Source organism: Strix aluco, chromosome 3, assembly GCF_031877795.1.
Source record: "Strix aluco isolate bStrAlu1 chromosome 3, bStrAlu1.hap1, whole genome shotgun sequence".
Classification (NCBI taxonomy): Eukaryota; Metazoa; Chordata; class Aves; order Strigiformes; family Strigidae; genus Strix; species Strix aluco.
This window is the reverse complement of record NC_133933.1, coordinates 79,179,013-79,194,170: the sequence shown is the minus strand read 5'-3', so window position 1 is coordinate 79,194,170 and position 15,158 is coordinate 79,179,013. Positions and strand designations below refer to the sequence as shown.

The 15,158-nt window shown below is 38.1% G+C and overlaps 1 long non-coding RNA gene across 1 annotated transcript; it reads left to right on the top strand.

Annotated features, from left to right (window-relative positions):
* The first annotated feature begins 7,608 nt into the window (after window positions 1–7,608).
* On the top strand, window positions 7,609–14,775 carry LOC141921825 (uncharacterized). Its single transcript, XR_012622791.1, has 2 exons — window positions 7,609–7,726; window positions 14,615–14,775. It is a non-coding gene; the product is annotated as an uncharacterized LOC141921825 (long non-coding RNA).
* The last annotated feature ends 383 nt before the right edge of the window (window positions 14,776–15,158 follow it).

Below are 15,158 nucleotides of genomic sequence, written 5' to 3'. Positions count from 1 at the left end.
AACTTTTGAGCAGTCATTGCAGCTACACTGCAATAAGCAGTTTTGAGGTCATGATCAGTTTCAGAAAATACCTGTCTTGAAGAATGCACAAACTGTGTTTGGGTGGATTGGAAAATCAGAGTCTCATTAGGTTTTTGCTATGATGCAGGAAACTTTCTGGCCAGAGCTGGCTGTGTTATAGCCAAGTACATCTGTGTATTCAGACAGCAGATGCAAGAGAACAACATCTCAGACAGCCTCTCAAACAGCCTCCTCCCTGGTCATTGAACAGTTCTGCCACTCTAGAGTAGACTCGTGTTGTCCTCAACTAGTGCTGTAATTTAAACTATCAGTACTGCAAATGAAACAGCTTATTTCTGCTGTTCAGTTTTGCAGTAGAATAGAACAAGGTAGGCTGTGCATACAGATTGGGTGGGGACCAAGCTTTCAACTACACTAAGCTCTTCAAACTATATGAGTATACAGAAAAGAGTTTTGAAAGTCAGTTGTGAAGCCACAGGCTTGGGTCTTAGGGTACAGAATGCTCTTCAAATGACTTGGTTTATAAGTTTCAGAGAAAATTCCTCAGAGATTTCCAGCTTCTGGAGATGCTGAAAATGCCCATAAGCAGCTTTCCTTACAGTATGCACGACTTCTCTCCAAACTGTAGATGTGGCATCACAAAAGAGTAGCAATAAAAGAAATAACATTGGTGTGGTATTTAAAGCCTCATCTAGGTACAGTTAACAGAAATAAGTGTATATATATATTTTTTTTAATGAGATGATATTCAAGCCCAGTAATCAGGGTCCTGTCTTCCACAGCTCTAGGAATGCTTCAAAAGTGGTTAGAGTCCTTGTCCAAAATTATTACTGTATGATGTTAATTGTGAGCATGTCAGACCTTGGGAGTAAATGGGAGAAACAAGAACAACAACAACAATGAAAGATTCCCATGTTTAGCCTAAATAGCTCTTATATAGCCATAAAGTTCTGTAAGACTGGAAGATATTATCCCACATTCATGTTTTGATAGTTAAATATAGACAGATATCGCTGACAAAAAATAATCATCAGAGATATTGTGTCTTTGCTTACTTATGTTTTAACCCAATTATTTACATCCTGAAATAATTATTTTGTAAATCTCAATTTATGGTTTCATAGGCTTGTGGATGAAAAGCACTCACATCATGATACAGGGCATACATTTATTTAGGGTTAGACTAGAGAAAGCATGACCTATTCAGATCAGAGGACTGCAGGAGTAACAAAATTACTACAGCCATTACATTGCTTCTGCCTATCCTGGAAGAGGCAGAGTCCAGCCTTTCAAACACTATATATTACCACAGTAATCAGTCTCTGCCTCTTCCGTTTTTCTTGCCATGATCACATGAATGAGATTCCAGTTCCCATTGCAGGAGGAGGTGGGTGGAAGCATGCAGAGCTCACCTATAGGACTCTAGATATGAGTCTCTAGCAACATTGCAGCAGGTATGGAAGAAGAGAAGGGGGTTGCTCATTGCAAAGAGCAGGTATGAGGAGGAACATTTCTGTTCCCCACAGGACTCCTACAGCCATGTTCAGCCCTTATAAGATCTCTGTGCTTGCTGCTTGTGTTAGAAAGCCCTGTTTTTCTGGAGAGCAAATATTCTCTATATTATTTGTTGACTCTGTGCTTATTTTTTCTTTCAATGCTGTCGCTACTTTTATGTTTGCAAAGACCAAAGGTGTACAGCATAGCCATATCAGACTTCTGTTGTCTGAGTCCCACAGAGTGAATATTGTTAAAAAAATTAAAATTTAGGTTAAGTATCATTACCAATAAACTTGTTCTCTTTGGGTTTACTAGTTTGTAGAGTGATGACAACGTTTCAGAGCAATCACAAGCTAAAAAATAATTGAGCCAAGCTCACTGAAATTGTCAGGATAAACACAAAGGATTTTTGGAGTAATAAATCTTTAACAAGCATATTAATTCAGCCATTTGCTTCAGGTATGTTAATAATATTCTATATGTTCCTAGAATTAGAATACCTTATGCCAGAAAACATCTGACTGAAAAGCAGTAATGGGTTTTGCAGCTTTTAAAACTATTGCTTTTTCTAAAAAAGCTGGCAAATGGTTGTAGTGCCACTAAAATTAATTACCAAAAAAACATCCCAAGAGACATCCACAGAAAAGCCACTGCTTGAAATGTGAATTTATTCACATACTTGAAATGGTAGAGTAACTGAACCACAAATTGAGGTTACTCAACTCCAAATGGAGCATACTATGTGATTTTACAGGCATTTTGAAAATTTCCACCTAATTTTGGCCTAGGACTCCCTCTGATATTGTTACATATCCCTTTAATTACTAAGAAGCTTCAGCTCCAAAATTGACTGTGACATTTTATACCTGTAACATTTTTCTAGCAGAGGTCACCTAGGGTTTGGATGAAGTCAGACAGTTGCAGACTTCCTACACAGGCTGTGAGATGGCTAGATAAGAGCTAGTTCATAAACCAGAGTGCATGAGTAAACAGAGCTTGCAAAAAGGTTCAGGAAGACCTTTGTTCATCATTGTGGTACTCCTTGGTTAACAGTGCATCTATGCAAACAATTTAACCTGACTTGTTCAGGCAATCACCATTTTAAAACTATTCTGCATAATGCTGATAACCTATTATACTAGTGCAAGGTAACCTAAAAGCGGCTTAAAATAAACTGTGGCCTTCCTGACCCCTTCTTCCCACTTAAAAAAGTCAGTTCAGGAATCATGAGTAGCTTCCCACACAATTTCTCCCTCTCAGTATTCTGTTCACAGTTCACACAACTGCTTCCAGGATCCCAGCAAATGTATAGCTGAGCCAGTTCGGACACAATTGCCCCTTGAAAACTGGAATTGTTCTCATGAGCTTTGGATAGTTGACTAATTCCTGCTGAGAATAACACTGCTTACCCTTTCTTTACAGTCTATTTATCTCCCACGTTTTTAAGTTTAAGAGTCTTCTACTCCCTAACACTCCCAAAGACGAATACCCTGCAATATTCAGCACAATATGCTTCTGATTTAACTTTCCCATCCTTTATTTTCAAAATGAATAGTTTCATGTGCTTTTCACCCATGAGAACATCTCTGCAGTTACTCCTCACTTCATTTTGTTCAGTTAAGGGGCTCAGTGATGTCAGGTTAAAGCAAAAGGTGAATGGGGCCGTTTGAAAGATTGTTTAAATGCTGTCTTGCATCCCACACTCTAAAGTGTCTCCCTGCATCATTTGCAAAGATAATTATGTAAAAGAAGGTAAAACAACAGTTTAATAAACACCCTACAGTAAGATAACTTCAGATCATTTCTGTGGTTTATCTATTATAATTTTCTCATCCAGTGCTTCTTTACCACTTGAGCTAGAACAGAACAGAAAAGAATTATTTGCTGATTTCCACTGATGGAATGATATCGTGATATCTCTATACAGACATTATTTGTTAACTCCTGTTACATTTTACATCTGCCCTGTAAGGTGAATGTGTCTGTTTCCATGTTTTGCTCTGTACTCAAATAGATGTGAGAAGCATTTATCAGAACCAAAATGACTAGATTATCACCAGGACCTTCTTTCTCCATTGAGAACATATTTCTGTAGAACTATTGTTAGAGAGTTACATTACTATATTTCTGACTACACTGGGAGTCCAAAAGCAAGAACACATTAGTCTGATGAGCTTGGGTATCGTTTCCTGAATCAATACTACTTCTTCAGTGGAGACGACAATTGCATAATGAAGCTGTCTGTCTTTATTTACACAATGTATTTCTGTATTCAGCAGGCCAGAAAGAATAGTTCTGTGTAGCAGCTGTCATTGTGGTTTTTGCTTATCTCTGTCCTGTCTGCCAATGTTATAATTCACCAGCTGACACCCGCCTTGGCAGAGACAGAGTGCGGTGACTCGGTGCCAGAGCAACAACGGTGCTCTGAACTATGACATGATTCATCCCTGTCCCAGTCAGCAACAGGGTGTTCTTTCGGTTTTTGCACTCATTTTTTTGATACACTTTGTGGCCGTGGGGCTGCAATGAAAGTAAGCTCTGGGAAACAGTTATGGCTCTGTTACACACTATGGCAGGGTGCTGTGGGAAGGAAAGCAGGGTTGGCTGTGAAGAGTGATGGCAAGGGGCTGGACACCCAGAAGGATGCTTTGATTTTGGATGGTTTCATCTTGAGGAATCAGAACGGTATGAGGTCAGGCTGGAAGGGCAGTGTTCAAGTCATTCTATCACCAGATTTGAGGTATAATGTTTGATATTTCTGGCCCTGCCTTTGGTCAGAGGGGCAGAAGCTCATTAACTCTAGTGGAAGTGCTGTTGCATCGGGAGTAAAGCAGGGAAAAAAGGGACCAAGTAAAAGTCATGCATACTTTTGAAAGTGAAACATGCAGATCTGATGCTTTTATCTTCTTTTCTGCATTAATATTTCCATGAACATTCTTCCCCAAAATTCTAGTTTTGTTCTTTGAATATTCATAGAAAATAAAAATAGATTATAACATACTGATGAAATAAACGATTTTTTGCCCTTGTTTTGGGTATTTTATGCCAAAATCTCTTTCTGTATCTGTTCCCCAGAAGATATAAAGCTACAATTTTCAATTGTATATTCATAGACCTGCCTGAGGGAGAAGGTTGTACTTCAACCAGTATATAACCCACATGGACTCTTATTTCATTTAGGAACCGTATTTGTTAATCAGCTGAAGTCAATCTGAAGTATAAAAGTTTGAAACTGAAATTGCAGCTCCAGACATGTCTGTGATTAAGACTTTTTTTTTCCCATGCAGCACCCTAGTTTACTGAGAGAATCTGAAGTAGATCATGCTTTCATTGCTAGGAATCCTGTATTGAATCATAATAGTGATGAAAGTAACTGTGACTTTTTTTTCTGGGCATTCTAAGTCCTATCTGTGAAGTAGGAGCTTGAAAAGAAAGAAGAGAGACAAAAAAAAAAAAAAAAAGAAAAAGAAGGAAAATGGGAAGGAGAAGGGGAAAGGGGAATAGGAGGAGAAAGGGAAGGAGAAAAGGAAAAGGAAAAGGAAAAGGAAAAGGAAAAGGAAAAGGAAAAGGAAAAGGAAAAGGAAAAGGAAAAGGAAAAGGAAAAGGAAAAGGAAAAGGAAAAGGAAAAGGAAAAGGAAAAGGAAAAGGAAAAGGAAAAGGAGGCCAAGAAGGAAAAGAAGGAAAAAAGGAAAAGGGAAAAGGAAAAAGGAGGACAGTAGACAGAAAAAAGAAGAGAAAAGGTAAGAGGTGAGAGAAGGAAGGGAAGGGAAGGGAAGGGAAGGGAAGGGAAGGGAAGGGAAGGGAAGGGAAGGGAAGGGAAGGGAAGGAAGGGAAGGGAAGGGAAGGGAAGGGAAGGGAAGGGAAGGGAAGGGAAGGGAAGGGAAGGGAAGGGAAGGGAAGGGAAGGGAAGGGAAGGGAAGGGAAGGGAAGGGAAGGGAAGGGAAGGGAAGGGAAGGGAAGGGAAGGGAAAAGAGCAAGTTAATTAGAGTGAGCTAGAGAGAGTCAGGCAGAGTAGCCCAAATTCTAGAGGCACTTCTTGCACAAGGATGTACCTGATCACAAGGAAATGTGCTGGAAATGTGTTGAGACAGGAGGGAAGTGAATGGAGCAGGATGTAATCACCCTGGAAAGCCTCCACTATGATGCATCCTGAAAGGCTGTCACTGCCAAGTGCAGATCAGCATCCATATACCCCAGTAAGCACATCACTTGGAAAAGAAAAGATCAGAAATGTCAAAGGAAGGGCATGAGGCCACATGGACAGGAAGAAGTGGTTGTGAAGGATCTGCCTTCTGTCTTTCATACACATCCCCTGCACTAACTCCTGGGAGAAGAAAGCATCCTTAAATACAGGTAAAGGTGTTAGATGACAGTTTACCTGTGAATAAGAGGAGTTTGCTTGCTTTTAAATGTGAGTTAGCTATGCATGCAAACATGTTTGGGTGAGGGGGAAGATCATAGCAGACTAACCCATCATTGACACTCTCACTGGCAGAGGAATTCAGATGTCAGAGTTAATCTAAATCTTTGAAGTGAGCTGTGGCTAATAGGTAGTTGGAAATTTGTTGTAATGTACTGAAGATTAAACATTAAGTTCTCTGGAACTGGCACTGATCATTTAAATGCTGCAAGCAGCCTCAGTCTCACTGCTTGTTTCATCAGCTGAACTGTTCAGCCTGGACACCAAGGCTGAATGAAACCAAAACTGTTCTATCACCTGGTGGCAGCATGGGAATCTATGAGAGCAGTGCATATAGGATTTAGTTGGTAGAGGCAAATTAATTATATCCTTAAATGTGGGGTATGTCCTGGTGTCCCTGCTTACCTCAGGATGCAAATTATTGTAGGCATTTGGTATTGACTTATCTTGTCCAGAACAAATCCTGACATTTCAGTTAAGTGGAAAAGGTGGGTTACAGTTCCTATTCCTTCTAAAAACATTTATTCTCAGAGTCAGATGGAAAGTGATGTTGCTGATATGCTGATATATGCAACACAGTTTCCACCAAGACCTGTGACCTTAGGAGAGGAACAATTATATGAGACAGGACATCTGCAGTGAAAAACAACACAAAGAGAAAAATATAAGACTTGGAACATAATAAATGGAATGACAAAGAGCCTGCATTGAAAATTGACATATAGTCTTGCTTGTCATTTTAATAGTCATGTATTCACACTAGTCTAATGGACTTAATAATGAAAGAACAAGCTGGAGAAAAGCAATACAAGAATCACATAATTGCACCAGTTACCAACATACGATCAAGATTTCTCTTTTCATAATGAATTCATGATTTAAAAATCAAAAAACCCCACAACTTTTATTTTCAACATTAGAGGTTTTTAATGTCAATTTCACTACAGTCTAGATATAATTAAACTGCACTTGCACACTTATTAAATGCTTTTGCTACTGAATCCCATTCATACAATCAGGTTGAACTGAACTAAAAAGACTGGAAGATTCTTTTACTTCTCTGTTTTGATGATGCTTCCTAGTAGCAACAGCAAATAAAACAGTTTAATCCCAGAAGAGAGACCTGGAAACCATCAAAAGAACCCAGAGGGGAAAAAATAGCAGTGGAACAGGAACACTTGAAATAGAGGGTTTCCCTGGCACACACAGCTTTCCAGTGACTCCCAACATTGTTTCACTCTCCCAAAGGCACAGAGCCCAGTGTCTGTGGCAGACTTTTGTAGAAATACTGACTCCCACCATGCCAAGGAGAAAGAAAGAGGAAGGGAGAGAAAAAAGACTATGCTGTTGGTTTCTGCATTATAGGCCAACTTGGAAACTTTAATTGTTGAAATGAAATATTCAAGGACATATGGAAAGGCTTGGGAAAATGGAAATGAAGATGAGAGGAAACAGTCGTGAAGAATTAATCATTCTGGCAACTTACATACACATATAATTTTTATTGTTTCCAGCAGAAAATGACCAGAGAGTCAGCAACTCAAATGGAGGATAAGGAATGGAAAGGGAAAGGAAATGAAAACTTAAAATGACACCACTGGAATGAATGAAAATACGTGGTTTTAAAATCTGGTTTGGGAGAGGAATCAAAATACTCTACATAGGATGCTCATTGTGTGAAGAACGGGCACTCTACTCTGCAACAGAACAATGATAAATTTTGCAGGAAGTAAAAGTGAAACAAGTTCAGATGCCAGACTCATTCTTTCTTCCATTCCTATTCCTAAGGTAAGAGGAAATAGCTAATAATTAGCATGCAAGAGCCATGGCTTACTGTGCTGAGGGAACTGTACAAAGCTGAGGCGTATACATGGGTCGAGATGGCATAACAGAATGCAAAACAAAGAACACAATGAAAAGCAAAAGACATAGTAAAACGTTCAGTGAATAAACCTCTAACTCTATCTGAATTTCTTTAAACTCATAAGAACAGACATTAGGACTAAGGAGAGACCTGAACAAGGGCTGATATATGAGCTACACAACCCCAGATCCAGAGATATTGTGACTCAGAGACACCACCGAGTCATACTTCAGCCCAGCTGAATAAGCCCTTGCTTGTGTGAGTACTAATTTGCTGCTAGCCTATAATCACAGCAAAATTTCTATTTCACTCTGCAGTAGTCCAGCTGTTCAGTCAAGCAACTGCATTATCAAGCAACTGAATTGGATAAAACCAAAGTATCAGCTATTTTCTTTTAATTTGCTCTGAAGAGCAAGTGTACAGGTGATTCACTATCCTTACGTCCAGGGCTAAAAGCTGAATAACCTGAATGAGTCTTTTCTGTCATGATTCCTTGTATTAAACCAGTGAAAATTTTGCCTATAAAGACTGATTTTTACTTGTTGAATAATGAGTTCAAATTATGCACTATCTAAAGAAGATTACCTGCAGCTACACTCCTAGATCTGGTGAGACAAAATATCTCATATGGACTTTTTCTGGTGTATTGTGGTTTGTCTGATGAGTTCTTAGAGATCTGAATATGGAAATGCCCTTAATGTTAGTTTAACTTCTCTCCCCATAGGCTATAAATTCATAACCCCATATTGATATTGATGATGAGGACATGGCTTTTGAAAATTGCTTCCTAGGATGTAGTGAGAGATGATATACAAAAAGAAATAGGCCAGATTCTCAGTAGATGAAAAACAGTGTAATTTTCCTAATTCAGTTAAATATCTGTCACTGTTAATGTACAAGCCACATAGTGGCTGACACCAATGATGAGGTATGAAGCTCAGGCTCGGATGTCCATCTGTGTAGAGGTGATCCATTGACCAACATGATTTCCCCAGGCAAGGTGTCTAGGCAGTTGGCCAGCATAGCTAACTGCCTTAAACTCCAGACCACTGATCAACTATGCATTTACAGCTAGCTTGATTGAGAATGATCTTTAAGTGCAGAATGAGGTTCAATTTCAAGCATGCAGAGCTGTAGCAAGATGTCTAACTGTTCTTTTCCCATACCTTGTACCTGAGACAAAAACACACCATTCCGTGTGGATGGAGTTACCATGATATTGTATGTGTTCAACTGCATCCTGTTCCATGCTCATTACCTTAATACTTGAATGCATCCAGATGCTCTATATGACAGCCATATCTGTAGTTTCTTTTGCCTTCCCACGGGAAGAAGGACAGATAAGGGATTATTTTGATTTTGGGATGTGAGTTTATACTAAACACAGGGAGAAGGAGGCTGTTAAAAGCAGTTTTTAAGAGCCTTATTTTCCCCAGGGAGTACATTCTAGTCTCTGACAAAACTTTTTTCTCTTGCAAAGGTGTATTTCACCATCACTTTTGCTCTTCCAAAAGAGTGAAAATCTGTATCTTATAATTTCAGTTAATTTTGATATGACTTGTACCCCTTGAATGCTTAAAAGATAGTGACGTGCGTTTTCAACTTGATTCAGCACTTTCTTTGAAGCCAGTATAAATAACAGAACGTGCAACTGATACTGCTTCTGTTTCGTGAGAGATACACACTGCATTCTGTACTACTTAACATTTCTGGTAGTGAGACAGCTACGTTCCCAGATCTGCTTTGCTTTGCTAAGATGAGAAATGATAAAGACAGCTGGAAATGAGGTCATCATTTACCATGCTGCAGATGATACAAAGTATTAGTTGCATGTGAATCTTCAGCATAAACAAAGAGTTTTTCTGAGCACAAAAAACACTTCAAAATACACATGAGCATGCATTTTTCATGAAATGAGGTTATAATGTAGGTACATTCTCTTTCTGCAGGACTCCACATACTCCCCTTCCCTCAGAAGACCTGAGAGGATGTAGAACATGATTGTTGAGAGCAAGTGATTAGAATCCAGCTTCCCTCACCTGCTCGCTTCTCCCTCTGAATCCCACTCCTTCAGTGAAATTGGCTGTAATTTGTTCTGTGTCAGTGACAAAGATGATAAAAACAGCAAATATGGTTCAGTTACTCTCTACATACTCTACAGGGCTGCCATGAGGTCAGTCTATGGACAGTGTGTGTTTCCTGCACCATTCTGGGAATACAGTATTCACCCTGCTCATGTGAGCAACTGTTACAGATAAACAAGATTTAAAGACTTACAGGCAAAGAGACTGGATGTCTGTAAACAACCCAGCTCTAGAAAGCATTCAGAAAACTCTCAAATAAAGAGTTTCTTGCAAGACTCTCCTTCCAAGTCTCCTACAGAAACTTTTCACAATTTAAGTTAGCAAGCATACAAACAAAAAAATCCAGAAATTTAGTTAATGCTCCTTAATGCTTCACTAGCTTTTTACTCTTTTCTTTCTTCCACCTCGTAATGTGTTAAATGTTTTCTCCTACACAACTAGATGACTCTGAAGTATTCACAAATAAAAAACTTTGCTAAATCAGATGGGTTTAAAAAAAAAAAAACGAAGTTCTTGATAAATTTAATTTAGCTCAGACTGTAGTATCTGTTGTTTTACTGAAATATTTATACCATAAATTAAAGCTCAAAAGTTGGGACATCTGCAAAAACAAACTGAACACTGTTTTTAGTTTTTCTTCTGAATCATTCTTTGATTAGCTTTCCAGTGAAGAACCTCACTGGGAGTATAAGAAGGTATCTTTCTCTTTCCATCAAGCACTTATGTTTGGTTATTTACTACCAGCTGTTCATGTTAAGAATTGCAAAGATTCACAGGGATCTGTGAGTTTGTGGTAGGTAATAAATCTGCCAAAGATTATTGAGGTTTGTGTATTTTACCATACTGTGATGTGACCTTAATCTCTCTAAGTCTAAAGAAAAAGAAATTCTTTCTCTTTATAAAAGATCCATTATGTACATGAAGATAATGCTGTTTGCGATTTAATTCTGATGTTGAACCTTATTTTTGCTGATGGATTCTTGGCGTGTACTACAGAAAGGTCAAACAGGAGATATGTTTTTGTATTGTACAGACAAAACCAGATAGTTTCAATATGATGGAACTACTTCACAGCATCTTGAGATTCCTTTTTAAGCCGGAATTTTAAAATAATAACAAATGCATGTAAATGCAAATTATAATTTGCAAAATTACCAACATTTGCCACAAGCAAAAATATTACTGTTTGTTTGCATTATTGTCAAAGATACTCAGATATGCATTATTTAGTTTTTTCTGATCCCAGGCTTCCTACAATAGTGGAGGCTTTACTGCCTTCTTGTTTTACAAAATAAAAGTGATGCTAAATCTTAAATCCCTGCATAACACTAAACAGGGAAAAACCTTCAGGAGGTGAAAAATAAATAAGACAATTTCTTCATGGCCTCATGTAGTGTCTTTAAAAGTTTAAAGGCAAGTTTGTCCAAGTTTAACCTTTAGAATGTGGCTTCATGTTTTCTCATCTTCACTGTAAATGCTAGCTATATCATATGGCTTTTGTCATGGCAGTTAAACTACAGAAAAATGGTTAGAAATTCACATTATTTGCACTAGAAATATGTTGTTCTGATATTCTATATTATTAGATACTGATTCTTCTCTCCACTTGAGCTACCTCTTTTCCAAATGAATGGTCAAATCCAGTCTGTGGCATATTACATGACAGAAACACCACAGAAATCCACACCGGACATGACAAAATGGCTGCGTCAATACTTTTTTTCCCATCTCTGTGGAAAAAATAAGAAATGGAAATTGTGTCTCTGCATCTCTTTTTTTCCCCCCTCTTTATTTACATCTTGTGAACTTAAGTCAATAACCATCACTTTCATCTTTAAGCACTTGCAAATGTACATTTATTTTGCTAGATTTTTTGTGCAGTATTGCTCATTATTGCACAGATTATTGGAAATATTATAAATACTTATTTTAAAAATCATTCCTATCTCTATTAATTTATTAATAATGTATATCTAATATATCCTGTCCTTGAAATCTACTGAATTTTTTATGGCATGTCCTTAAACTATAAAATTCAAATGCAAGCAGATACTTCTCCTTTATTTATGGATTGGTTTTAGAAAAGAAAAAAAATTTCTCATCAAGGTGTAGGAAAAAAAATGAAAGTTTCTTATTTCTGTCATAGCTTGTCTTTTGCTGGTACTCAGCCACTGTCATTACACAGACATCATAACAGTTTGATATCAAATTACCACTTTAATTTTTCATATAATATTTCAAGAATGAACTGCATCCATCTCATGGATAAAGGGCTTCTGCTTAAAATTCACAACTGCAGTATGACAAAATCTTTCATTTCAGTTATGGATCTCATTAGACAACTGGTTCTCAGATCCAGGTCTACATGCTTACAAAGATTGAGTTCAACCATCTTGTTCCCTTTCTTTTCTTTCCTGCTGGCTTCCCCATTGCTCAAACACCTCCAGTTTCTTACCACTGATTACCACTGAGGACGAGACCTTGGTCAAAATTGGCTGCATTGAGCTCCATTGTTGTGGAGCTCCAAACACCTGCTCTCCATTTCACCAATTAGTTTGAATTATAAAGAAGACAATGTTATAAGGAAAGACAGGCCATAGTTAAAAAGACTCATAATTCTCCCTGATTTTTGCTGAACTAGGTAAACCACAACATGTGACTTGCACCTAGAAATCTGTAGATAGGTGGGAACTTACACTTCTTCAAGCTTATTTCTCAGGTGAATACTTTGATATAAATGACCTCTACAGGTTAATCAAGTATTATTTGTTCTGACCTATCCCCAAAGGATGGACACAATAAAAAGAGGAATATTCTCACACTGTTGTTTAGACCCCACAAAACCTTACCCTTGAGGCAGAAGTTGTAGGTGAACATGCCTGTTGGTATCCTACCTCTGGCTGTGCATCTTTGTACTGTAAAATATTATTTTACTCCTGAAACTCACAAGAATACTATACCCTTTATCACTAAATGTTTTTTGTGTTGTACATCTGGTTGAGCTTTTTCTGTTGAACTCTCAGTGAACGACTTCACTGAAGATGCCTAAAGCTGAGCAGAACTCAGAACTGACTGCAGCTTTGGGGTGCAGAGATTCTGCCTAATAGGATGGAAATAGAAAGCAAAGACTATTCCACTGTAAATAACTAAATGTTCATTTGGATAGAGAAAGAGTGTGTCTGTGTTTGTTGGAAGCATAAGAACATAACAAAATCAAGGTTCATTTATATCTGTTGAATGTAAAGTGAAAGAGAAGTCTCAGCAGAGACTTGAAAAAGACCCAAAGGAATAGTCTATGTCCAGAGTCAAAGGACTTAGGTGATGCTCTGCTCCATACAGAAATATAAATAATCAAATGGACATGGTCCTCAAGTGAGTTTCAGAATCCTAAATCAGGTGTGCATACTCTCTGTTACAGAATGAAAGAGAATAAGGCTTTTACTAGTGTTCAGCATAGTCAGCACACGGAGAAGCTTAAGCCAGATAGAGAAAAGATTGAGGAACAAATTCTTCAGGCATCTGTCTCAGAACTACTCTGACATACTGCTGTGAAACTGAAATTTAGAATTTGAGTAATTTTGTTATTTCAAGTATCTACAGGGTATTATATCTTACTAAAATGGCAGTAGCCATCTTCTTCATAACAGCAGTGGAAGTCCTTTTCCAGGGAGTGGGAGACCACATTTCCACAACTCCTGTGTCCACCAAAAGACTAAAAGGAGTCTTCAGTGTTCCCATCTTGAAGCTGAGCTTTATGTCCCTCCAGGGAATTAAGAACTGTCTACTGTAGATCTTTAAGAACAGCAAACTTCAGTTAACTTTTATAGTTATCCAGATCATTTTACTGTTTGTGAAAAGTGTGGTTAAATTGTTTCTATAGAGGAATGATAAGCAATTCTGCACTTGCTTAGTCTGTAAAGAAATGTGTCAGTTCAGTAACATGTAGACTTCTGCACAACATTGAGCCACTAATGGTGCTGCAACAGCTGTTAATCTTAGTGTCTTAGCAGTTTCTTCAGTGAAGTAAAAAAAAAAAGCATTAGGGAACAGACAAAAGTGATACAATTCAAAATCTCTATAAAATAATTGTTCTTCGCTCACTGGTAGCCAGTGTTTCTACACTCTTAATTGGTAAGAAGTGTTTTTTTGACATATAGCACTTTTCTCATGTTAACTTTAACACCAGAGGTGTCAGCAGCTTGCTGCTCTAATTCATGTTTGCATGAATATCCATAAGAAATTGCAGAGATCCTTTTGGACAGCCTGAAGCCAATTGTGGTTCTGTTTCATAACAATTGACATTTGTAGCAGATATCTATTACAGACCAGGAGGTTAATCTTGATTTTGCACAACTTCTTGTAAATCAGAAGGAATGCTGTTGTGACATTCAATGCATCTAGCTGTTATGTTATTGTTGTATTATTACTTAACATTTGTTTTCCAGTAGTCCTAAAGGCACTTTGGAGTTCTGAGTTTCACTAAACTAAGTACTCTGTAAACAGAATTATGGTCCCCACTGAAACAGTGTGTACTTTAAGGACTTGTCTCCCGAGGGACATTGGAAAGCTAAAATGAATTGACTCAATGTGTGAAATTAAACTCTGTTTGTTAAAATATACCAAACCCTGCAGGTTTCCCCATAGAATTAATGTGCTTCTGCTCACTACTATTTAAATTCTGGAGGAGTTAATTACAACTTTCTTGTGTGTCCCTTTTGCAAATTGCAGCATCCATCCAAATGAAGGTGCGTGCATTCAGCCAGAATCCCACCAAAAGGAAAAACAAGTCACTGTCTGTTCAGGCCATGAAACTGCAAAATCTGGACTTGGAAAGTTATGCAGGAAGACTAGGACAAGAAGCAAATAAATAAAAAAAAGAGCCTTCAGTATGTTGATGCTTCAGTTTATGTTCTGTGTGATGTGATCTATGTGAGCTCTGGCTGCAAAGCAGGGAGAAAAGGAGAGTTTACAGCCTTTGGAAGAAGGGGCTAGCCACTCACAGTGATTACAAAGAGGCTGTGAGGCTGTGCAGGGCAGAAATCAGGAGGTCTAAAGCCCAGCTGGAAATTAATCTGTCTTCAGCAATCAAGGACAACAAGAAATGTTTCTATAAGTATGTGAGCAGCAAAAGAAAGACCAGAGAGAGCCTCCATCCCCTGCTAGACACAGGAGGAAACATGGTAACAAGTGATGAGGGAAAGGCTGACTTGTTTAATGCCTCAGTCTTTAATAACAAGACTAGTTGTACTGAGGGAATCCAGCCTCCTCAGCC